This window comes from Miscanthus floridulus, chromosome 2 (genome assembly GCF_019320115.1).
Source record: "Miscanthus floridulus cultivar M001 chromosome 2, ASM1932011v1, whole genome shotgun sequence".
NCBI lineage: Eukaryota > Viridiplantae > Streptophyta > Magnoliopsida > Poales > Poaceae > Miscanthus > Miscanthus floridulus.
The window spans coordinates 158,511,575-158,519,433 of NC_089581.1; the positions used below are offsets into that span (position 1 = coordinate 158,511,575).

The 7,859-nt window shown below is 42.9% G+C and overlaps 1 pseudogene; it reads left to right on the forward strand.

The window, feature by feature from the left end:
* The first annotated feature begins 1,383 nt into the window (after positions 1 to 1,383).
* LOC136537331 (uncharacterized) lies at positions 1,384 to 5,199 on the forward strand (annotated as a pseudogene).
* The last annotated feature ends 2,660 nt before the right edge of the window (positions 5,200 to 7,859 follow it).

Sequence of the window (7,859 nt, forward strand, 5' to 3'; positions counted from 1 at the left end):
CGTTGGTCAACTGACCGGACGCTGGGTCTGAAAGCACCAGATGCTGGCAGGCTATGTCCGGTCAGGCTGATGTACGGTGACGTAGAAGTTGGAGTGTGACCGGACGCTAGGCTGCATCCGATCAAGTGTGACTGGACGCGTTCGATCGAGGTCGGTACCTTACTGGAAACGACCAGACGCTGGGGGTTCAGCGTCCGGTCAGTTGAAGCTGCTGCGTCCGGTCAGGTCAAGTGACTGTTGGAATCGGGACACGTGGCCGTCTGCGGGCGACCGGACACTGAGGTCCAGTGTCCGGGGACTTAGTGTCCATGCTTGTGAGTGCTTGGGAGCCCTCCATCACACATATACTTGATAGTGATTATTCGATTGTGTGAGTGAGAGATTCTAGTGTGATTGCATCGTGAGGTTGCATCGAGTGGCACTAGGTGATCGAGTTGTAAGCCGGTGGTGCTTGTTACTCTTGGAGGTTGCCACCTCCTAGATGGCTTGGTGGTGGTCTCCGTCGAAGCGCGCAAGAAGCTTGTGCGGTGCTCCGAAGAAGTGCTTGTGAGGGGCATTGTGCTTGCCCCACGGGAGCCACGAAGAGCAACTCTAGTAAAGCATGTCATTGAGCTACCCTCACTAAAGGGGTAGGTTCTTGCGGTGCCCGACGTGCGGGCTTAGCGGGTGATGCTAATTAGCCACCAAACCACCAAGTGAGCGGTCGACACAACGGGGACTAGCGTGTTGGCAAACACGTGAACCTCGGGAGAAAAATCATCGTGTCAACCTTGTTCTTCTCATTGGTTTGCATCCCCATTACACAAGCTTGCAATTACTTTTATACACATTGAGCTTGTGTTGTTGCTTTAATAATTAGTTAGCTTGTGTAGCTTGCTAATTATCTTCTTGCTTGTGTAGCATAGAAGTAGCTCTCTTGCGTGGCTAATTTGGTTTGTGTAACCTTGTTAGTCACTTTGCTTAGTTTGTGTAGCTAAGTAATTGCGCTCTCTAATTCGGCATTGGTTGCCTTGTTATTGAGCATTGCTAGTGAGCTTAGTTGGCTTTGTGCTTTTGCTTACTAGCATGTGTAGGGGCTCTCTTGTAGCTTAAAGTACTAGTGGCATAGGTTTGTGTGACCTTGCTCCTAGAATTGTTTAGGTGAGCTCTAACTAGCCCGGCACCTTTGTTGCATAATTGTTATCTTTGCAAGGTGCTAGTGAACATATATAGTGGGGTATAGTCTTGGCTAGACCGATAGTTTTAATTCCGCATTTGTATCGGTTAGCCGACGCGATTAAGTTTTAGAAAAGACTATTCACCCCCCCCTCTAGTCCGCCATCTCAACCCTTCAATGGTACAGAAGTTACCCACGGAGCTCTACTAGATGATCAGGGCTTTAGCATGGCCCATGGTGAAAAAGCCCTATCAACTTCTTGGGTAGATCCGATGGGAGAAAAAGGACTTCTAGAAATCATAATCGTACAAAACAAACCCAAAAAATCTATGTTGTCATCGGTTGCCCCAGAAGGTATTGATATTTTCTCTTTGATGGATTAAACTAGAAAAATTCCTAACTATTGTTGTATACTTTAATCCTCTTTTTTAGACTATGTTTGTACCAAAACTGATAGAGCCATAATTGAATCTATCCAAAAAATCCCATCTTCACCTGGGAAGGAGGAGCTTGTGCTCATTGATGATGTTCCGATGTCGAGAAACCACATGGAATGTCTTTTTCAGCCATATGAATACTTGTCTGACTAGGTAACATATGCAAGTCATAATACTCAATCAAACATTGGCAACTTCAATGTCCTTTCTCTCTAATGGTGAATTGTATGCAGGTCATAGATGCTTATATTAACCTGCTGAAGGCCCAGGAGGGTTTGAAAAAGAGGCCAAAAGGTATAGTCTATCTTGAAACAGCATGCTTAACTACAAGCATGGAGCGGGATGGAGAAAAGGTTGAGACCATTGAAGCCAATTACCCTAACTATGGCACTTCACAGCGTCCAGGTTTAGTTCAAAGGGTGCTAGCTTACTTGAACCATGACATGGTAGCAATTTTTTTAAACGATCTATTGGTCTTTCATTATCATTTTTTTATGCCTAACAAATTGTTTATTATTTGTTTTGATAGGTGTTCCTTCCAATAAATGTTACACATACACATTGGTACCTTGTTGTTATAAACGCTGACAAACATGAGGTCCACGTGCTAGACTCTTTGGGCAAGATGTTCGAACATGCTGACCTCAATAAAATTGTGGGTATTTTCTAGCATAGCTATTTGTACATATTTTATATTTTAGAAATGTTGATTGATTCATTCTTCTATGAACAAATAGCGAGGTGGATTGCAGAAATAGATAGATTTCATATTGGAGGAGACAGGCCCGAAAGAGCACAAGTGGCTAGATGTTGAGGTTGATACCTGGCTAGTTAGAGAGATTTTCTACAGCAAATTATTACAAAAAGATAGGTATGTCAGAAATAATGGAGTCATATAAGTTGAATTTTGTGTGTATTTGCCTTTTTGATCTAATGTGTGCCTGAACCTCTATTAATGTTGTATGTAGTTTTTCATGTGGTTTATTCTTAATAACCTTTATGGAGTATTGGACCAGAAATGATTTGTCAAACGAGTTCAATCAGATAAACTATGTGTCTTACCACAAGTCATGAGTGTGCACTAGCTGTGGGTTTTTAATTAATAATTAACTAAGTTCATACTATCGTGTAGGATGATATGAAAAAATTTAGATTGAAGCTTGCGGCGATCTTGCTATCGTCGGAGTTAAATAAACAAAAGGGTGCTCCATATCTTGATAGGGATGAAAATATTGGAAGCCCAAGCAACTGTGCCATAATAGAGAATCCAAAGATGGTTGATCAAGCGTCCACGAAAAAGAGAAAACATTCTGGGGAGGCTGAATGCTTAGTGGTTCAAATGGGCACCTCTCAACACATACAAACTCATAATAACTCCTCACAAGTCCATGCCAACTAAGACCCTAATGAGTTTTGGGCATTTGAGGTCATGAAAGACATGCCAATGAACAAGGAAGAGATGACTAACTTACTGTGTGATACGTCATGGCAATTCAGGATGAAGCGACGTTGAAGTAAGCTACATGCTTATTTTTAATTACTTTATTTACTAATAATAGTGTTAGGGACCAATACCAGGGTACCCAAAGAGGAGGAGCTAATAACCATCAACGTTGATTCATCCGAGCCGTCAAGAGTGCGACTACCCCTCTTGTTGGGCTCTGCCTCGTCTGTCCAACGAGGCCATGGCCTCATCCAACCCCTGAGGGTTGGCTCCGCCTCGGTGGACACTGAGGCCGCGGGCTTCGTCTCACTCGACCCTAAGGGTTGGCTCCACCTCGGCTATCTTCTAAGGGTTAGCTTTGTCACGTCCGACCCCCGAGGGTTGGCTTTGCCTCACCCGATGTCTGAGGGCTAGCTCTGCTTCGGCTGACTCCTGAGGGTAAGCTCTGCCTCGGCTGACTCCTAAGGGTAGGCTCCGCCTCGACTGACTCCCGAGGGTAGGCTCCGCCTCGCCCGACGTCTAAGGGCCAGCTTCACCTCGGCTGACTCCTGAGGTTAGGCTCCGCCTCAGCCTCGGCCGAAGTCTGAGGGATGGCTCTGCCTCTCCCGATCCCTCAAACATGGTTCCCAACGGAAGCTTACGTCGCCGCCAACCACTACGGGCCAGAAAGTACTACTCAAGGTCAAACTTCTGGCATCGTGCAGGAAGCGGTCACATCTTAGCGTGACCCGTCCCCACGACATGTTATTCCGGGGGACTCACATCTCCCACAGTGATGGACGCGTGGTCACTGTGCTGCCAACTCCCTGCCTGACCACCGTCCAACGTCAGTCAACCAGAGTCAGTTGACTAGCACTATACCGCTAGCTCCCCGTATGGCCCATGTCAGGGAACTCTTTGACCATTCCGTCCGTTCGGATGAGATAGAAGACAAGAACGACACACGACGCTTGCACGTATGCTGCAGCGGCCAACAGGACCCAGTACGACACCGCTGCTACCATGATCTATAAGGTCAGCAGGACCCACACGAAGAGGAGGATGGCATACCTCTGGGAGCCTTATTTTTCTTTCCTTTTTCTCTCTTCCCTTGGGTGGTAACCCCTGCTTTCCCTTAGCCTATAAAAGAAAAAGCAGGGCGTCCCACTAAGGGGGGACATCGAACAAGTGCATCACATAGCATCGGTTCACTACACCTCACCACGAACAATACATCACCAGAGACTTGGGACCAGTCCCTCTCTCGTCCGTTTGTAACCCCTACTATAAACTTTTCTGTGCTAGTAATACGAGCAGCAACAACGAACTGAACGTAGGGACATTCAGTCCGAACCAGTATAAATCTCGTGTCCTCTTGGCACACCATCCGAGACAGACGCGCAATAATATAAATTTACTCGTTGGTGCTTACTCAAAACACTGACAAATAGTGTGCTATCTTATATGACGAAAATCATCATTTGTGTCTAATGCTTTGCAGGAGGCCTTGGGTTAAAGGTTTTCATCCCTCCATGATTGCCCTAAATGTCAAGGACCTACAAGAGTTGTTAATGAACAATCAAGACATACCTGCGAACTGTTTCAACTTAGGTGTCAGTTTTCAGGCAGCCCGAGAGTACAGTACAATGAAAAAATATAATAGTATTACGAAGCATCACATGGACCTGAGATTCTGTGTAAGCACATTTTTAAAATTCTTATCGTGCTATATTATATTGTCTTATTTCTTGTTCTCCTAATTATATAAAGTAGGCCAAGTTATACTAATCCTGACTCTCGATATCCTTCTCTTTCAGAAAATATGTGCTTTAACAAAAATGCCAGAATTCTATAAAAAATACACTACGAAAGAAATGGCTGCTGCAATTGGTGTATGTGAGGATATGGAATACAACTTACCACAATAGAGATATGTAAGTCGCTTGCTCCTGCTTTTATTACTTGTTTCCTATATATTATTCTAAACGCTACCATGTTTGCAGTTTCTTTTGCCATGGCTACACGTTCGAAAATATATACTTTATGTTTTCGATCAGAAGGAGAAGATGCTTATCATGATTGATCCTAGACCTATTGAAGGGTGGTGTAAAGACACATCAACGCTGATATATGCCAAATATATTTTTGGATTTACCTTGCAGTACACGCTTCACAAGCACTAACTAGGTGTCTGGTTCAGATTAGAAGGCTGAACCGAACTAAACTTCAGGTTGGAGTGCTTTGCAGCCTACGCAGATCTACCTTTTTGGGCTGCACGCGAGCGACTCAGCGACGACGAGAGTCACGGGACACACGGAAACGTGATGATTTCTATCTTTTTGGGCTTGGTTCCTTCGTGGGCTGCCAGAATTGGTTGTTGTATTAGGCCTATAAACCATATTTGCACAATATAGTGTGTGTGTGTATATATATATATATATATATATATATATAACTACTATCCTGACTACAGAATAACTTATTCTGTAGCCACTTTGAGTTATGATAATTACTATGTTAATTTACAAGATTATAGTAACTCCTTACTAAGTGGTTTAATATAACGTTATGGTAAATATCCCCATATGTTATAATAACCCAACTATCGTAAATATATATTGACATTATGGTAAATTAGTATATAAAATTATAGTAAATGGAGTTGGCTACAGAATAACTTATTTTGTAGCCGGCTACTGAATAGTCTCTCCCTATATATATATATATATATATATATATATATATATATATATATATATATATATATATATATATATATATATATATATATAGCATATAAATTTATTTATGTACAAATACAAATATATATATATATAGCATATAATTAGGGTTTAATTAAATCAGCTAAATAATTATATCTATTTTTGTTTGGTTATTCAATTGAACAGAATAAATCTAAATGATTACATTATTAATGCATAGAAAACTAAACTGAGAGTATATATTACTTTTTTAGAAAACAAAGTAGAACAAAGACAATACAATTTTATATACCTATATATTATTTCAATTCTGAATTAATGACATCCATGTTTGATATACCTTAATTATTTTAAAAAATAACAATATGTTCGTCTTTTAGGCCTCGATGGATAGTTCTGATGCAAATGTTTCAATAGAAAACGGAGACCCCTTAGAAGATAATGTACAAACATAAAATTCCAGTGAGCCTATAGATGATTCTGGATGGTTGCAAGAAAGCATGAGTATAGAAGTTACCCACAGAGCTCTACCAGATGACCAGGGCTTTAGCACGACCCATGATGAAAAACCCCTATCAACTTCTCGGGTAGATCCGATAGGAGAAAAGGACTTCTGGAAATCATAATCGTACAAAATAAACCCAAAAAATCTATGTCATCATCGGTTGCCCCAGAAGGTATTGATATTTTCTCTTTGATGGATTAAACTAGAAAAACTCCTAACTATTGTTGTATACTTTAATTCGCTTTTTCAGATTATGTTTGTACTGAAACTGATAGAGCCATAATTGAATCTGTCAAAAAAATTCCATCTTCACCTGGGAAGGAGGAGCTTGTGCCATTGATGATGTTCCGATGTCAAGAAACCACATGGAATGTCTTTTACAGCAATATGAATACTTGTCTGACTAGGTAACAGATGCAAATCATAATACTCAATCAAACATTGGCAACTTCAATGTCCTTTCTCTCTAATGGCGAAATGTATGCACATCATAGATGCTTATATTAACCTGCTGAAGACCCAGGAGGGTTTGAAAAAGAGGCCAGGAGGTACAGTTTATCTTGAAACTGCATGCTTAGCTGCAATCATAGAGCGGGATGGAGAAAAGGATGAGACCATTGAAGCCAATTACCCTAACTGTGGCACTTCACAGTGTCCTAGTTTAGTTCAATGGGTACTAGCTTACTTGAACCATGATATGGTAGCTGCCAGTGTTTCGTACAAGCACCGGCAAGCAAATTTATAGTAATGCGCGTTAGGCTCGGATGGTGCGCTAAAGAACACAAGATTTATACTGGTTCGGGCTGAATGTCCCTACGTCCAGTTTGCTGCTGCTCGTGTTATTAGCACCGTGAATGGTCTGTAGTAAGGGGTACAAACGATCGAGAGAGGAACTGGTCCCAAGTCTCTGATGGAAGGGTTGAAAGGAGGTCAAGAGCTTCATAGCCGCTTGACTGTGTGAATGAGTGCGTGGTCTCGTTTCGGTCTTCTCAGTCGCCCTCCTGATGGAGAAAGCGCATCCCCCTTTTATAGAGAAAGGGGTGGCTTTTACAAGGGCGAGGATTAAGGATGTATATTCTACTTAGTCTTGTGGCTCACGTCTACCCAATCCTCCTCCTTCATTCTGGTGAGTGCGAAGGAAGATAGGCGCCCACAATACTATTGATGTCTCTATAGAATATCAGGTTGATTACAGAATGCTGCCCTACGCAGGGTGTGGGCTGTGGTACTGTGGTTTTGACTTATTGGCCTCTCCCAGCCTTGCTCCGCACGCCTTCTGGTTCCTGTGAGTCTTCATCGGAAGGACGAGGGGTCGGGGTTCGGAGCGACGACATGGTCAAGGCCTTTTGACTTGGCGGACCTGAGGGGTCGGGAAGCGGGTGCCGCTCCCTTGGGTCCATAGTATGATGATGGAATGTCCGTCGTGCGTGGAGATATTAAGTCCTTTTCTGGAGCGTAGCGGTTGTCGTATATCTTCGTCGGGTTGCGTGTCCTAGGGCTGAAGGCGGCACCTACAACTCTATAGGGCGAGGAGCACGCACCTGTACAACCTTTCAGGCTCTGCGGCGCCCGAAAGGGTCTAAAGCACCTGTCCTGTCGTCCCCTGGTGGTACTT